At 46.8% G+C, this 14,584-nt stretch overlaps 10 non-coding genes across 10 annotated transcripts; all 10 read left to right on the top strand.

Annotated features, from left to right (window-relative positions):
- The first annotated feature begins 8,150 nt into the window (after positions 1-8,150).
- On the top strand, positions 8,151-8,221 carry TRNAG-CCC (transfer RNA glycine (anticodon CCC)). Its single transcript has one exon. It is a non-coding gene; the product is annotated as a tRNA-Gly (tRNA).
- Positions 8,222-8,786: 565 nt separating this feature from the next.
- TRNAG-GCC (transfer RNA glycine (anticodon GCC)) lies at positions 8,787-8,857 on the top strand. Its single transcript has one exon. It is a non-coding gene; the product is annotated as a tRNA-Gly (tRNA).
- Positions 8,858-9,206: 349 nt separating this feature from the next.
- On the top strand, positions 9,207-9,277 carry TRNAG-CCC (transfer RNA glycine (anticodon CCC)). Its single transcript has one exon. It is a non-coding gene; the product is annotated as a tRNA-Gly (tRNA).
- A 976-nt stretch (positions 9,278-10,253) lies between these two features.
- On the top strand, positions 10,254-10,324 carry TRNAG-CCC (transfer RNA glycine (anticodon CCC)). Its single transcript has one exon. It is a non-coding gene; the product is annotated as a tRNA-Gly (tRNA).
- A 985-nt stretch (positions 10,325-11,309) lies between these two features.
- Positions 11,310-11,380, top strand: TRNAG-CCC (transfer RNA glycine (anticodon CCC)). Its single transcript has one exon. It is a non-coding gene; the product is annotated as a tRNA-Gly (tRNA).
- A 968-nt stretch (positions 11,381-12,348) lies between these two features.
- Positions 12,349-12,419, top strand: TRNAG-CCC (transfer RNA glycine (anticodon CCC)). Its single transcript has one exon. It is a non-coding gene; the product is annotated as a tRNA-Gly (tRNA).
- A 555-nt stretch (positions 12,420-12,974) lies between these two features.
- Positions 12,975-13,045, top strand: TRNAG-GCC (transfer RNA glycine (anticodon GCC)). The gene has a single exon. It is a non-coding gene; the product is annotated as a tRNA-Gly (tRNA).
- A 350-nt stretch (positions 13,046-13,395) lies between these two features.
- On the top strand, positions 13,396-13,466 carry TRNAG-CCC (transfer RNA glycine (anticodon CCC)). The gene has a single exon. It is a non-coding gene; the product is annotated as a tRNA-Gly (tRNA).
- A 565-nt stretch (positions 13,467-14,031) lies between these two features.
- TRNAG-GCC (transfer RNA glycine (anticodon GCC)) lies at positions 14,032-14,102 on the top strand. The gene has a single exon. It is a non-coding gene; the product is annotated as a tRNA-Gly (tRNA).
- Positions 14,103-14,443: 341 nt separating this feature from the next.
- Positions 14,444-14,514, top strand: TRNAG-CCC (transfer RNA glycine (anticodon CCC)). Its single transcript has one exon. It is a non-coding gene; the product is annotated as a tRNA-Gly (tRNA).
- Positions 14,515-14,584: the final 70 nt, after the last annotated feature.

The raw sequence follows: 14,584 nt of genomic DNA, 5'->3' as shown, positions 1-14,584 counted from the left end.
GAATGTGGTAGTTTGGGTCCCAGAAGTGCCAAGGAGGTCATTAAGCAAATTAATCTAAAAATGTTTTGACATGTACAGCATGCATACTGTCTATATGAGTAAATAGACACTGTTACAAAAACACATGGAAATCATGGTCACTGTTCAGTCCAGAGGTAACTGCTCGATATTTGCATATCAGCTTTGCTTCTCTCTGCCGTAGTCGGAGTTCCCTGTCTCCACCTCTCACGTTGATTGGTATTTTTTCCAGGCCCACGAAGGTGATGTCATCCTTGTTGTCCCACTGGTGTTTCTCCTGCCAGTGTAGCGCCAGTGGATATCTGGTGTCCTGAGCGTGAAGGGAATTCAAATGTTCCCTGATCCTTGTTCTGAGCTCTCTTATCGTGCTTCCAATGTATTTCCGGTTACAGACACAGTTGATAGCATACACCACAAATTTAGACTTACAGTTTATATATTGCCCAATGGTATGTGTGTCAGTGGTGCTGAAGGTTAGCATTTTAGTTGTAGTGGCGAATTTACACATAGAACAGGATCCACATTTGTAGAATCCTACTGGTTTATTGCTGGTGAGCCAGTTGGTGTCAGTTTTGGCAATAGGTGACATAAATGACGGACTGAGAATGTTTTTTAGTGTTCTGGCTTTAGTATAGGTTAAAATTGGTTTATCTGGGATCCATGCCCTAATGTCTTCATCAATTGTTAGGATATGCCAATGCTTCTTAAGGATTCTCTGTACTAGATGGCTGTCACTGCAGAATTGCGTGATGTACCGTATTTGACTGTCTTTAGTTTCTTCTTTGTTGGTGCGTCCTCTGGGGGTCAGGAGTGTGCTGCGTTCCCTATTGTTGGCCATAGTTATAGCTGATTGGATTGATTGCTCGGGATAGCCTCTCTCGAGGAAGCGTTTGCTGAGTGTTGAGCATTCTTTCCCAAATGCTGGTAGGCCACTACAGTTTCTTTTAGCTCGAAGGAATTCCCCCTTCGGGATATTGTTGATTATAGATTTCTTGTGGCAGCTTGAGGCATGTAGAACAGAGTTGACCTCCGTGGGTTTCCTGTAGGTTGTGGTTGTAAGACTTGTGCCTGATGGTGTGATGGTGATGTCCAAAAAGTCAATGTTTTCCTTGCTTGAGGAGCCTGTTAGTTGAATGCCAAAGTTGTTTTGGTTCAAATAGAGTTCAAATGAGACGAGTTCTTCTTTTGTTCCACACCAAATCATCAGGATGTCGTCAATAAATCGTATCCAAGTGTGGATCAGTTTGTTAAAGTCTTGGTTGGTGAAGGCATGTGTTTGCTCGTAGTGGTGCATAAAGAGGTTAGCCATGGAGGGTGCATACGTGGCCCCCATGGCTATGCCTTTCGTTTGTTTATAGTACTGTTGGTTAAAGAGGAAAATAGTATTCGTTAGTGAGAATTCCAGGAGCTCCTTTGTGAGTTCCAGGTGTGACCAGAACGAGGCTGATGCTTTTGTGAAGGCATAATCGATGGCTTTGAGAGCTAGTCCATGGTCAATGGATGTGTACAGGGCTTTCACGTCCAGAGTGACGAGAGTGTAATCATTGCTCCATACAATTTCTTTTAGGATCAACAGGGTATGCATTGTGTCCCGTAGGAAGGTCGGTATCTTGGGTACTTCAGGTGCCAGGACATTGTTGATATATTTGTTTAGAGGTTCAGTGATCCAACCAATCCCGCTTAGAATGGGTCGTCCTTCTGGTATGGGGTCAAATTTCTTGTGTATCTTGGGCAAGAAGTATATTGTTGGCATCCTGGGATGTGAGGGTTGTAGGTACTTCAATTCATCGTCTGACAGAAGTCCACGTCTATGCCATTTGGCCAACATCTTGTTTGCTTCCGTTGTGATTTCCTTTGTCGGGTTCATGTTCAAGGTGTCATAGCAGCCGGGGGTGGTGAGGTGAGTGGTGGCCATTTTGATGTAGTCAGCTCTATCCATTATGACTACGTTGCCGCCCTTATCTGCTTCCTTAATTACAATTTGATGGTTATCTTGTAATTTTTTGAGTGCGAGTCGTTCCTTGTTGGTAATGTTGTCCACTCTTCTCGAGGGATTTGATTTTAGACGATCCTCTATTGCTTGGAGGTCTCTTGTAACTGCCTGGTTAAAGATGTCAATTGCATTGTCCCCTTGCAAATTTGGGGTGAATTTGGATTTCTGCTTCATTTCCGGTATTTTAAGGTTGCTTTCCTCAATGTTTAAATCCTGTATAGTCTGTGACATGGTCTGTCTTTCACTGTTAGGTAATTGGTCCAGATTCGTCAAGAGGTGAGTGTATTCTAGGTGTTCCATGTCCAAAGTGCTCAGGGGCACTGGTATAGTTCTAGGTTGTTTCCATTTGATTTGTTTGGCAAAAAATTTTTTGAGCTTTAATTTCCTGACGTATTTGAATAGATCAATTTGAGCATTCACAAAGTTGGTGTTTTTGGCTGGTGCAAATGAAAGTCCTTTGTTTAGAATTTCTGTATCATGTTCAGAGAGGATATACTTGGAGAGGTTTGTCACTAGATGTGTTATCTTGGTGCTTGTTGCTGTAGCTGTGTTTTGGATCTTGTTAGCCTGATAGCGCTTTCTTGTTCTTCGTGCGCGTTTCTTGGTCCCCGCTCTCTTGCCTCTCTTGGTTCTAATCTTGGTGGTATGTTGTCCCGGATAGGGCCTAAAAAACGAACTTGTTTGTTGTTTTTTTGTTGTTGTAGCTGATTTTGCTGTGGCGCTCTGGTTCCTTTCCTGTATCGCTGAATTTCGTCCAGGAAGTTGTAGCCAACACTCCTTCTTAGCTCATGTTGTCTGGACAATCTTGGTGTGACTCTGTCTTTTTCTTTTTCGGTGGGGGTCGCTACTCCATCTGTTTCTCCTTGTTCTATTTCTATCACTTGATCACAATCTTCATTTTCTTTTGATTCCTGTTCTGTTTCTGGTTCACTGTCAGCGTCAGATGTCGCTGGGGTGCTCGATGCAGAGCTATCTTTTGAATTATTTCCTTGTATGTTGTCAAATTTAGGTTGAAAGGTAAAAACTCTGTTATTCTGATAATCTCTTTCATCCCTTGCGAATTTCCTGCATTTCCTGATTTTAACTTCGTCCTGGTGATTTCTTAAAATTTCATACATAGTTTTGTAGTTTTTGTCTTTAGTAGCCGCAGGGGCATTGTTGGCCTCGATGACCTCCTTGAGTTGGTCAATCTGTACAACCAATCTCCCATGCGCTCTATCCGCATGTTCTAGGAGCAATTCCATCATTGTTTTGGAGCCCATGATTAGGTTTTCTTCCCATTTGGCAGCTAGATCTGCGTCATCAGGGTCAGTGAAGTCCGGAAAAATAATGATTCGAAGGCCTCTTGGGATTTTCTCTTGTTCTAGGTAAGTTTGGAGGGTGAATCTCTCCCAAAATTTATTTATTTCCTTGGTACACAGTCTCTCAAGTTTTATAAAATGTTGCCTTAGGTTATCTGGCGCCCTCGGGGTCGGGGGAAATGCATGCACTGTAGATCCTTTCAGTGCGAAGAGGTTCTTCGTATCTGTTTTTCTTGATTCCAGATAGTCAGCCATGTTGGCTCAGGTGCTGCGGGGGATCAGGTCCCTGATTTGTGTTTTTTGGAAGAGTGGAGTTTGTGGCGGGACTCCCTCTCTCCTGCGCACCCTTTATTTGGTTGTTAGTTGATTTAGACCTGCAGCCAGAGTCATAGTTTGTCAAGGAAACAACTCCGAGGTTCCTACTGTCTAGAAAGATTGTGGGGGGAGTGACAAACTTTTGGACTGGAAAGGCGCTGGTTGGGTTTGATAGTCCAGTGTTTGTTTGTAGGTAGTTTGCACAAGAAAATAGATGGTCCAGGTTGTTGGTGTGTTAAACATGAGATTTATAGGTTTATTCCTTGTTATAATCAGCACCAATGAAAGACATCATTGGATGTAAATGTAATATTCATAACATGATGATATGTTACACAGCCGACGCGCGTTTCAACCTAAGTCTTTTTCAAGGCTGTGTTTTTGGTGAGGTGGTGATACGGTATACCCAGTGTAGTGACATTCCAAGCCAATTAGTATTAAGGATATTTCATTCACATCCATTATGCATACATAATTTAGGCAGTATCATGAAACATAGACAAGCCAATTGTGATTAGGGCAAAACAGTACAGTGTGACACCCAGGAGAGGTGATTTACCATGTTGAGTGATTGCAGGTGATAGTGACAGTAAAGAATATAGTTAGTCGGACAGGGCAAATTCACAGTTTTTAGAAAATCAAGTGCAAATTCACAGTTTTAGTTTAGCAGAACGAAGAGAGACCAGTGTACCCAGGGAGAAAAGAACACAGCAGAGGATAATAGGTTAGGTTTGGGTAAGTAAGGAGCTGGGTAGAATTCCCACATAGTTTCATAGAATTGGAAGAGTTAGAATCTTACCCAATTGGGTTTGGTGGTTGAGTTTTCAGGTGGAATGGGCTGGTCCTCCCAAGTGTGGGTGCCAGAGGGCTGAATAGCCGTACTGAAAAGGAAAAATAGTTGGAGTAAGTGATAGTCACCTGGAGTCTTAGAAAAGTGGGCATTGCTGTAGTAGTGGCGTGTTGTCCGAGCATGGTGGTATTGGGATGAAAAGGCCTGTTGTGTGTTGGAGGGTTGCCAAGTCTGATAGTGTGATTAGGCTTTTAATTGTTTGCGAGTGCGCGGTTAATAAGGAGGGAGCTTTAGTTACAGAAATATTTATCGTATTATGTGCACAGTATGTTGGTAAAACGTGCTTATTATAAGGCGCATTAAGTAAAGGGTCTAAGTGATTCTAGGGCTGTGAGCGACTCCTCAATGTTGGTGTCAGCCTACATAATATAAGTATTCGGATTAATGCTGCAGTCAAGCAGCAATTGGTGAGCAGTACTGAATATACAGTGAGGGCTAGTGTTTGGACAGACGACAAAAATAAAGGGAGATTGGCCCCGGAGGCGTCCAAAGTGGCGCAGTGATTGTCATTAATAAAATTGGTTGGCTTAACGTTGCAGCCTGGCAGCAGCCTTTGGACAATGATGCATGTGCAATGGGGGCTCACAGTTTAACAAATTGGTGAAAATAAGGTGAAATGGTCCCGGAAGCGTCCATAGTGGCGCGGCGATTGTCCCGTGTTAGCGCTTACCTTGGCCGGGTTCGGCAATGCTGTTGTGTGGAGTCGTGGATCGGCTATCATGGTGTAGCACTTCTTCCTGTAGTTTATGGGAACAGCGCTGTGGTTGGTGCCAAAAACAAGCGATCTGATTCGCTTGTTGCAAGGCGCCCACGGATTGGCTCTTGGGCTTGTTGGTGTCATGAGGCTTGAATTAGCCTGTTCTGTAGAGTTATTTTGGGCGATGTTGGGTCTTATACCCTGGTTAGTACTGAGATTCGTGGCTGCGCGAGTGCATGGTATGATAATTCTGTTCAGGTTGTGTCATAATGGGGATTAGTCCAGTTTGGAAGGGGCTATAAAGTTAGGGGACTGTGTCAGCCCATGATGGGCGATGGGTGGGAATGATTGTGGGTGCATTTGGGCAAGCGTGTCAGACTATAGTTGGCATAGGGCCCACTGGCGTGCAGTTGGTTGGTAAGACGGCTATAATAATGAGTGAAGGTCTGGTTGGGGGCAATTAATGAAGGAGGGGCACGAGAGTTTACTATTGTGTCCGAGAGTAAAAACATGGGGTGAAAAGGGGAATTCAAGGTTATTCAAGGGGGTTGGTGCCCTCATGATGACGAAGGGGTACCGAATGTGGTAGTTTGGGTCCCAGAAGTGCCAAGGAGGTCATTAAGCAAATTAATCTAAAAATGTTTTGACATGTACAGCATGCATACTGTCTATATGAGTAAATAGACACTGTTACAAAAACACATGGAAATCATGGTCACTGTTCAGTCCAGAGGTAACTGCTCGATATTTGCATATCAGCTTTGCTTCTCTCTGCCGTAGTCGGAGTTCCCTGTCTCCACCTCTCACGTTGATTGGTATTTTTTCCAGGCCCACGAAGGTGATGTCATCCTTGTTGTCCCACTGGTGTTTCTCCTGCCAGTGTAGCGCCAGTGGATATCTGGTGTCCTGAGCGTGAAGGGAATTCAAATGTTCCCTGATCCTTGTTCTGAGCTCTCTTATCGTGCTTCCAATGTATTTCCGGTTACAGACACAGTTGATAGCATACACCACAAATTTAGACTTACAGTTTATATATTGCCCAATGGTATGTGTGTCAGTGGTGCTGAAGGTTAGCATTTTAGTTGTAGTGGCGAATTTACACATAGAACAGGATCCACATTTGTAGAATCCTACTGGTTTATTGCTGGTGAGCCAGTTGGTGTCAGTTTTGGCAATAGGTGACATAAATGACGGACTGAGAATGTTTTTTAGTGTTCTGGCTTTAGTATAGGTTAAAATTGGTTTATCTGGGATCCATGCCCTAATGTCTTCATCAATTGTTAGGATATGCCAATGCTTCTTAAGGATTCTCTGTACTAGATGGCTGTCACTGCAGAATTGCGTGATGTACCGTATTTGACTGTCTTTAGTTTCTTCTTTGTTGGTGCGTCCTCTGGGGGTCAGGAGTGTGCTGCGTTCCCTATTGTTGGCCATAGTTATAGCTGATTGGATTGATTGCTCGGGATAGCCTCTCTCGAGGAAGCGTTTGCTGAGTGTTGAGCATTCTTTCCCAAATGCTGGTAGGCCACTACAGTTTCTTTTAGCTCGAAGGAATTCCCCCTTCGGGATATTGTTGATTATAGATTTCTTGTGGCAGCTTGAGAATCACTTAGACCCTTTACTTAATGCGCCTTATAATAAGCACGTTTTACCAACATACTGTGCACATAATACGATAAATATTTCTGTAACTAAAGCTCCCTCCTTATTAACCGCGCACTCGCAAACAATTAAAAGCCTAATCACACTATCAGACTTGGCAACCCTCCAACACACAACAGGCCTTTTCATCCCAATACCACCATGCTCGGACAACACGCCACTACTACAGCAATGCCCACTTTTCTAAGACTCCAGGTGACTATCACTTACTCCAACTATTTTTCCTTTTCAGTACGGCTATTCAGCCCTCTGGCACCCACACTTGGGAGGACCAGCCCATTCCACCTGAAAACTCAACCACCAAACCCAATTGGGTAAGATTCTAACTCTTCCAATTCTATGAAACTATGTGGGAATTCTACCCAGCTCCTTACTTACCCAAACCTAACCTATTATCCTCTGCTGTGTTCTTTTCTCCCTGGGTACACTGGTCTCTCTTCGTTCTGCTAAACTAAAACTGTGAATTTGCACTTGATTTTCTAAAAACTGTGAATTTGCCCTGTCCGACTAACTATATTCTTTACTGTCACTATCACCTGCAATCACTCAACATGGTAAATCACCTCTCCTGGGTGTCACACTGTACTGTTTTGCCCTAATCACAATTGGCTTGTCTATGTTTCATGATACTGCCTAAATTATGTATGCATAATGGATGTGAATGAAATATCCTTAATACTAATTGGCTTGGAATGTCACTACACTGGGTATACCGTATCACCACCTCACCAAAAACACAGCCTTGAAAAAGACTTAGGTTGAAACGCGCGTCGGCTGTGTAACATATCATCATGTTATGAATATTACATTTACATCCAATGATGTCTTTCATTGGTGCTGATTATAACAAGGAATAAACCTATAAATCTCATGTTTAACACACCAACAACCTGGACCATCTATTTTCTTGTGCAAACTACCTACAAACAAACACTGGACTATCAAACCCAACCAGCGCCTTTCCAGTCCAAAAGTTTGTCACTCCCCCCACAATCTTTCTAGACAGTAGGAACCTCGGAGTTGTTTCCTTGACAAACTATGACTCTGGCTGCAGGTCTAAATCAACTAACAACCAAATAAAGGGTGCGCAGGAGAGAGGGAGTCCCGCCACAAACTCCACTCTTCCAAAAAACACAATCTCAGATTATGCAAACAGCTCATAGAGGCCCAGCCCGAGTAGGTGCCAGTCTCACACGTCTGCAAAGGCCTTCAATGAGGCTTTCAGCAGAAGTCAAGAGTTTACGAGTGACCATTCGCATGGAACTGGCAGGTGTGTTAAATCAAGCGCTCTACCGCAGTAATGCTGCTTGTCAGGCATTGGTAGTTCAGTGGTAGAATTCTCGCTTCCCAAGCGGGAGGCCCGGGTTCGATTCCCGGCCAATGCATGGCACTTTTGTAGACGTGTCTCTTGATATTTTAAAAGGCATGGGAAAAGAAAAATGGAAACGGTAGATAAGATGATTGCATTGCTTGTCTGTTTTCTGCGCAAAGAAAGCACTCTGCTGCCCTCTTTTAGCAGAAGATGGAACTGCAGTTTCAACTTAAGGCGGGAAACCTTCTATTATGCAAATAATTCCCAGAAGACCCCAGAAGCCCAGATTGAAAGGGTGTCAGCCTCGTGTGGCTGCAAAGATATCCCCTGAGTCCTGCAGTAGAAGTCTGGCTTTCCTGAGGCACGGTGCTCAGGGAACTGCACTCAGAGTAGCGACCCATACAAAGGCCACCCTCATCTACCAGTGTGCTTGCCTCTGTCCACTTTTCCTGTCTATAGAACCTGGCCGTTCGTGGCCGTTCGTGGCCAAGTGAGTGAGAAGGACTGCCAGGGCAGCGCAGCTCCCATTCACCCACCGGAGCTGGCGCCATCCTCATGTCACTGCAGTGCTCTGTTAAATCAGCTGCTCTGGGCTGCAATGCTCCAGAGCACTGTAGCGCCAGTGTGCAGCATGTAAGGCATTGGTGGTTCAGTGGTAGAATTCTCGCCTGCCACGCGGGAGGCCCGGGTTCGATTCCCGGCCAATGCATGAGCGTTTTGCACATGTACCTTTCGTTGACTTTGAAGCATCGTGAAAAGGAAGAGACGGAACAAAAAAACAAGCCTTGATTGCCTTGCTTGCCTTATTTCTGCTACTAGCGATCACTCTGCTGATCCCTTTTAGTAGAAGGGGCCGCTGCGCCTTGACTGGAAGCAGGGCAATCTCAGATTATGAAACAGCTCATAGAGGCCCAGCCCGAGTAGGTGCCAGTCTCACACGTCTGCAAAGGCCTTCAATGAGGCTTTCAGCAGAAGTCAAGAGTTTACGAGTGACCATTCGCATGGAACTGGCAGGTGTGTTAAATCAAGCGCTCTACCGCAGTAATGCTGCTTGTCAGGCATTGGTAGTTCAGTGGTAGAATTCTCGCTTCCCAAGCGGGAGGCCCGGGTTCGATTCCCGGCCAATGCATGGCACTTTTGTAGACGTGTCTCTTGATATTTTAAAAGGCATGGGAAAAGAAAAATGGAAACGGTAGATAAGATGATTGCATTGCTTGTCTGTTTTCTGCGCAAAGAAAGCACTCTGCTGCCCTCTTTTAGCAGAAGATGGAACTGCAGTTTCAACTTAAGGCGGGAAACCTTCTATTATGCAAATAATTCCCAGAAGACCCCAGAAGCCCAGATTGAAAGGGTGTCAGCCTCGTGTGGCTGCAAAGATATCCCCTGAGTCCTGCAGTAGAAGTCTGGCTTTCCTGAGGCACGGTGCTCAGGGAACTGCATCCAGAGTAGCGACCCATACAAAGGCCACCCTCATCTACCAGTGTGCTTGCCTCTGTCCACTTTTCCTGTCTATAGAACCTGGCCGTTCGTGGCCAAGTGAGTGAGAAGGACTGCCAGGGCAGCGCAGCTCCCATTCACCCACCGGAGCTGGCGCCATCCTCATGTCACTGCAGTGCTCTGTTAAATCAGCTGCTCTGGGCTGCAATGCTCCAGAGCACTGTAGCGCCAGTGTGCAGCATGTAAGGCATTGGTGGTTCAGTGGTAGAATTCTCGCCTGCCACGTGGGAGGCCCGGGTTCGATTCCCGGCCAATGCATGAGCGTTTTGCACATGTACCTTTCGTTGACTTTGAAGCATCGTGAAAAGGAAGAGACCGAACAAAAAAACAAGCCTTGATTGCCTTGCTTGCCTTATTTCTGCTACTAGCGATCACTCTGCTGATCCCTTTTAGTAGAAGGGGCCGCTGCGCCTTGACTGGAAGCAGGGCAATCTCAGATTATGCAAACAGCTCATAGAGGCCCAGCCCGAGTAGGTGCCAGTCTCACACGTCTGCAAAGGCCTTCAATGAGGCTTTCAGCAGAAGTCAAGAGTTTACGAGTGACCATTCGCATGGAACTGGCAGGTGTGTTAAATCAAGCGCTCTACCGCAGTAATGCTGCTTGTCAGGCATTGGTAGTTCAGTGGTAGAATTCTCGCTTCCCAAGCGGGAGGCCTGGGTTCGATTCCCGGCCAATGCATGGCACTTTTGTAGACGTGTCTCTTGATATTTTAAAAGGCATGGGAAAAGAAAAATGGAAACGGTAGATAAGATGATTGCATTGCTTGTCTGTTTTCTGCGCAAAGAAAGCACTCTGCTGCCCTCTTTTAGCAGAAGATGGAACTGCAGTTTCAACTTAAGGCGGGAAACCTTCTATTATGCAAATAATTCCCAGAAGACCCCAGAAGCCCAGATTGAAAGGGTGTCAGCCTCGTGTGGCTGCAAAGATATCCCCTGAGTCCTGCAGTAGAAGTCTGGCTTTCCTGAGGCACGGTGCTCAGGGAACTGCACTCAGAGTAGCGACCCATACAAAGGCCACCCTCATCTACCAGTGTGCTTGCCTCTGTCCACTTTTCCTGTCTATAGAACCTGGCCGTTCGTGGCCGTTCGTGGCCAAGTGAGTGAGAAGGACTGCCAGGGCAGCGCAGCTCCCATTCACCCACCGGAGCTGGCGCCATCCTCATGTCACTGCAGTGCTCTGTTAAATCAGCTGCTCTGGGCTGCAATGCTCCAGAGCACTGTAGCGCCAGTGTGCAGCATGTAAGGCATTGGTGGTTCAGAGGTAGAATTCTCGCCTGCCACGCGGGAGGCCCGGGTTCGATTCCCGGCCAATGCATGAGCGTTTTGCACATGTACCTTTCGTTGACTTTGAAGCATCGTGAAAAGGAAGAGACGGAACAAAAAAACAAGCCTTGATTGCCTTGCTTGCCTTATTTCTGCTACTAGCGATCACTCTGCTGATCCCTTTTAGTAGAAGGGGCCGCTGCGCCTTGACTGGAAGCAGGGCAATCTCAGATTATGAAACAGCTCATAGAGGCCCAGCCCGAGTAGGTGCCAGTCTCACACGTCTGCAAAGGCCTTCAATGAGGCTTTCAGCAGAAGTCAAGAGTTTACGAGTGACCATTCGCATGGAACTGGCAGGTGTGTTAAATCAAGCGCTCTACCGCAGTAATGCTGCTTGTCAGGCATTGGTAGTTCAGTGGTAGAATTCTCGCTTCCCAAGCGGGAGGCCCGGGTTCGATTCCCGGCCAATGCATGGCACTTTTGTAGACGTGTCTCTTGATATTTTAAAAGGCATGGGAAAAGAAAAATGGAAACGGTAGATAAGATGATTGCATTGCTTGTCTGTTTTCTGCGCAAAGAAAGCACTCTGCTGCCCTCTTTTAGCAGAAGATGGAACTGCAGTTTCAACTTAAGGCGGGAAACCTTCTATTATGCAAATAATTCCCAGAAGACCCCAGAAGCCCAGATTGAAAGGGTGTCAGCCTCGTGTGGCTGCAAAGATATCCCCTGAGTCCTGCAGTAGAAGTCTGGCTTTCCTGAGGCACGGTGCTCAGGGAACTGCATCCAGAGTAGCGACCCATACAAAGGCCACCCTCATCTACCAGTGTGCTTGCCTCTGTCCACTTTTCCTGTCTATAGAACCTGGCCGTTCGTGGCCAAGTGAGTGAGAAGGACTGCCAGGGCAGCGCAGCTCCCATTCACCCACCGGAGCTGGCGCCATCCTCATGTCACTGCAGTGCTCTGTTAAATCAGCTGCTCTGGGCTGCAATGCTCCAGAGCACTGTAGCGCCAGTGTGCAGCATGTAAGGCATTGGTGGTTCAGTGGTAGAATTCTCGCCTGCCACGTGGGAGGCGATTCCCGGCCAATGCATGAGCGTTTTGCACATGTACCTTTCGTTGACTTTGAAGCATCGTGAAAAGGAAGAGACCGAACAAAAAAACAAGCCTTGATTGCCTTGCTTGCCTTATTTCTGCTACTAGCGATCACTCTGCTGATCCCTTTTAGTAGAAGGGGCCGCTGCGCCTTGACTGGAAGCAGGGCAATCTCAGATTATGCAAACAGCTCATAGAGGCCCAGCCCGAGTAGGTGCCAGTCTCACACGTCTGCAAAGGCCTTCAATGAGGCTTTCAGCAGAAGTCAAGAGTTTACGAGTGACCATTCGCACGGAACTGGCAGGTGTGTTAAATCAAGCGCTCTACCGCAGTAATGCTGCTTGTCAGGCATTGGTAGTTCAGTGGTAGAATTCTCGCTTCCCAAGCGGGAGGCCCGGGTTCGATTCCCGGCCAATGCATGGCACTTTTGTAGACGTGTCTCTTGATATTTTAAAAGGCATGGGAAAAGAAAAATGGAAACGGTAGATAAGATGATTGCATTGCTTGTCTGTTTTCTGCGCAAAGAAAGCACTCTGCTGCCCTCTTTTAGCAGAAGATGGAACTGCAGTTTCAACTTAAGGCGGGAAACCTTCTATTATGCAAATAATTCCCAGAAGACCCCAGAAGCCCAGATTGAAAGGGTGTCAGCCTCGTGTGGCTGCAAAGATATCCCCTGAGTCCTGCAGTAGAAGTCTGGCTTTCCTGAGGCACGGTGCTCAGGGAACTGCACTCAGAGTAGCGACCCATACAAAGGCCACCCTCATCTACCAGTGTGCTTGCCTCTGTCCACTTTTCCTGTCTATAGAACCTGGCCGTTCGTGGCCAAGTGAGTGAGAAGGACTGCCAGGGCAGCGCAGCTCCCATTCACCCACCGGAGCTGGCGCCATCCTCATGTCACTGCAGTGCTCTGTTAAATCAGCTGCTCTGGGCTGCAATGGTCCAGAGCACTGTAGCGCCAGTGTGCAGCATGTAAGGCATTGGTGGTTCAGTGGTAGAATTCTCGCCTGCCACGCGGGAGGCCCGGGTTCGATTCCCGGCCAATGCATGAGCGTTTTGCACATGTACCTTTCGTTGACTTTGAAGCATCGTGAAAAGGAAGAGATCAAACAAAAAAACAAGCCTTGATTGCCTTGCTTACCTTATTTCTGCTACTAGCGATCACTCTGCTGATCCCTTTTAGTAGAAGGGGCCCTTGCGCCTTGACTGGAAGCAGGGCAATCTCAGATTATGCAAACAGCTCATAGAGGCCCAGCCCGAATAGGTGCCAGTCTCACACGTCTGCAAAGGCCTTCAATGAGGCTTTCAGCAGAAGTCAAGAGTTTACGAGTGACCATTCGCATGGAACTGGCAGGTGTGTTAAATCAAGCGCTCTACCGCAGTAATGCTGCTTGTCAAGCATTGGTAGTTCAGTGGTAGAATTCTCGCTTCCCAAGCGGGAGGCCCGGGTTCGATTCCCGGCCAATGCATGGCACTTTTGTAGACGTGTCTCTTGATATTTTAAAAGGCATGGGAAAAGAAAAATGGAAACGGTAGATAAGATGATTGCATTGCTTGTCTGTTTTCTGCGCAAAGAAAGCACTCTGCTGCCCTCTTTTAGCAGAAGATGGAACTGCAGTTTCAACTTAAGGCGGGAAACCTTCTATTATGCAAATAATTCCCAGAAGACCCCAGAAGCCCAGATTGAAAGGGTGTCAGCCTCGTGTGGCTGCAAAGATATCCCCTGAGTCCTGCAGTAGAAGTCTGGCTTTCCTTAGGCACGGTGCTCAGGGAACTGCACTCAGAGTAGCGACCCATACAAAGGCCACCCTCATCTACCAGTGTGCTTGCCTCTGTCCACTTTTCCTGTCTATAGAACCTGGCCGTTCGTGGCCGTTCGTGGCCAAGTGAGTGAGAAGGACTGCCAGGGCAGCGCAGCTCCCATTCACCCACCGGAGCTGGCGCCATCCTCATGTCACTGCAGTGCTCTGTTAAATCAGCTGCTCTGGGCTGCAATGCTCCAGAGCACTGTAGCGCCAGTGTGCAGCATGTAAGGCATTGGTGGTTCAGTGGTAGAATTCTCGCCTGCCACGCGGGAGGCCCGGGTTCGATTCCCGGCCAATGCATGAGCGTTTTGCACATGTACCTTTCGTTGACTTTGAAGCATCGTGAAAAGGAAGAGACCGAACAAAAAAACAAGCCTTGCTTGCCTTATTTCTGCTACTAGCGATCACTCTGCTGATCCCTTTTAGTAGAAGGGGCCGCTGCGCCTTGACTGGAAGCAGGGCAATCTCAGCTTATGCAAACAGCTCATAGAGGCCCAGCCCGAGTAGGTGCCAGTCTCACACGTCTGCAAAGGCCTTCAATGAGGCTTTCAGCAGAAGTCAAGAGTTTACGAGTGACCATTCGCATGGAACTGGCAGGTGTGTTAAATCAAGCGCTCTACCGCAGTAATGCTGCTTGTCAGGCATTGGTAGTTCAGTGGTAGAATTCTCGCTTCCCAAGCGGGAGGCCCGGGTTCGATTCCCGGCCAATGCATGGCACTTTTGTAGACGTGTCTCTTGATATTTTAAAAGGCATGGGAAAAGAAAAATGGAAACGGTAGATA

Source organism: Ambystoma mexicanum, chromosome 1p (assembly GCF_040938575.1).
Source record: "Ambystoma mexicanum isolate Mex_15411 chromosome 1p, UKY_AmexF1_1, whole genome shotgun sequence".
NCBI classification, from domain to species: Eukaryota; Metazoa; Chordata; class Amphibia; order Caudata; family Ambystomatidae; genus Ambystoma; species Ambystoma mexicanum.
Note: the sequence above shows the minus strand (reverse complement) of the source record. Positions and strands in the feature narration are given on the sequence as shown.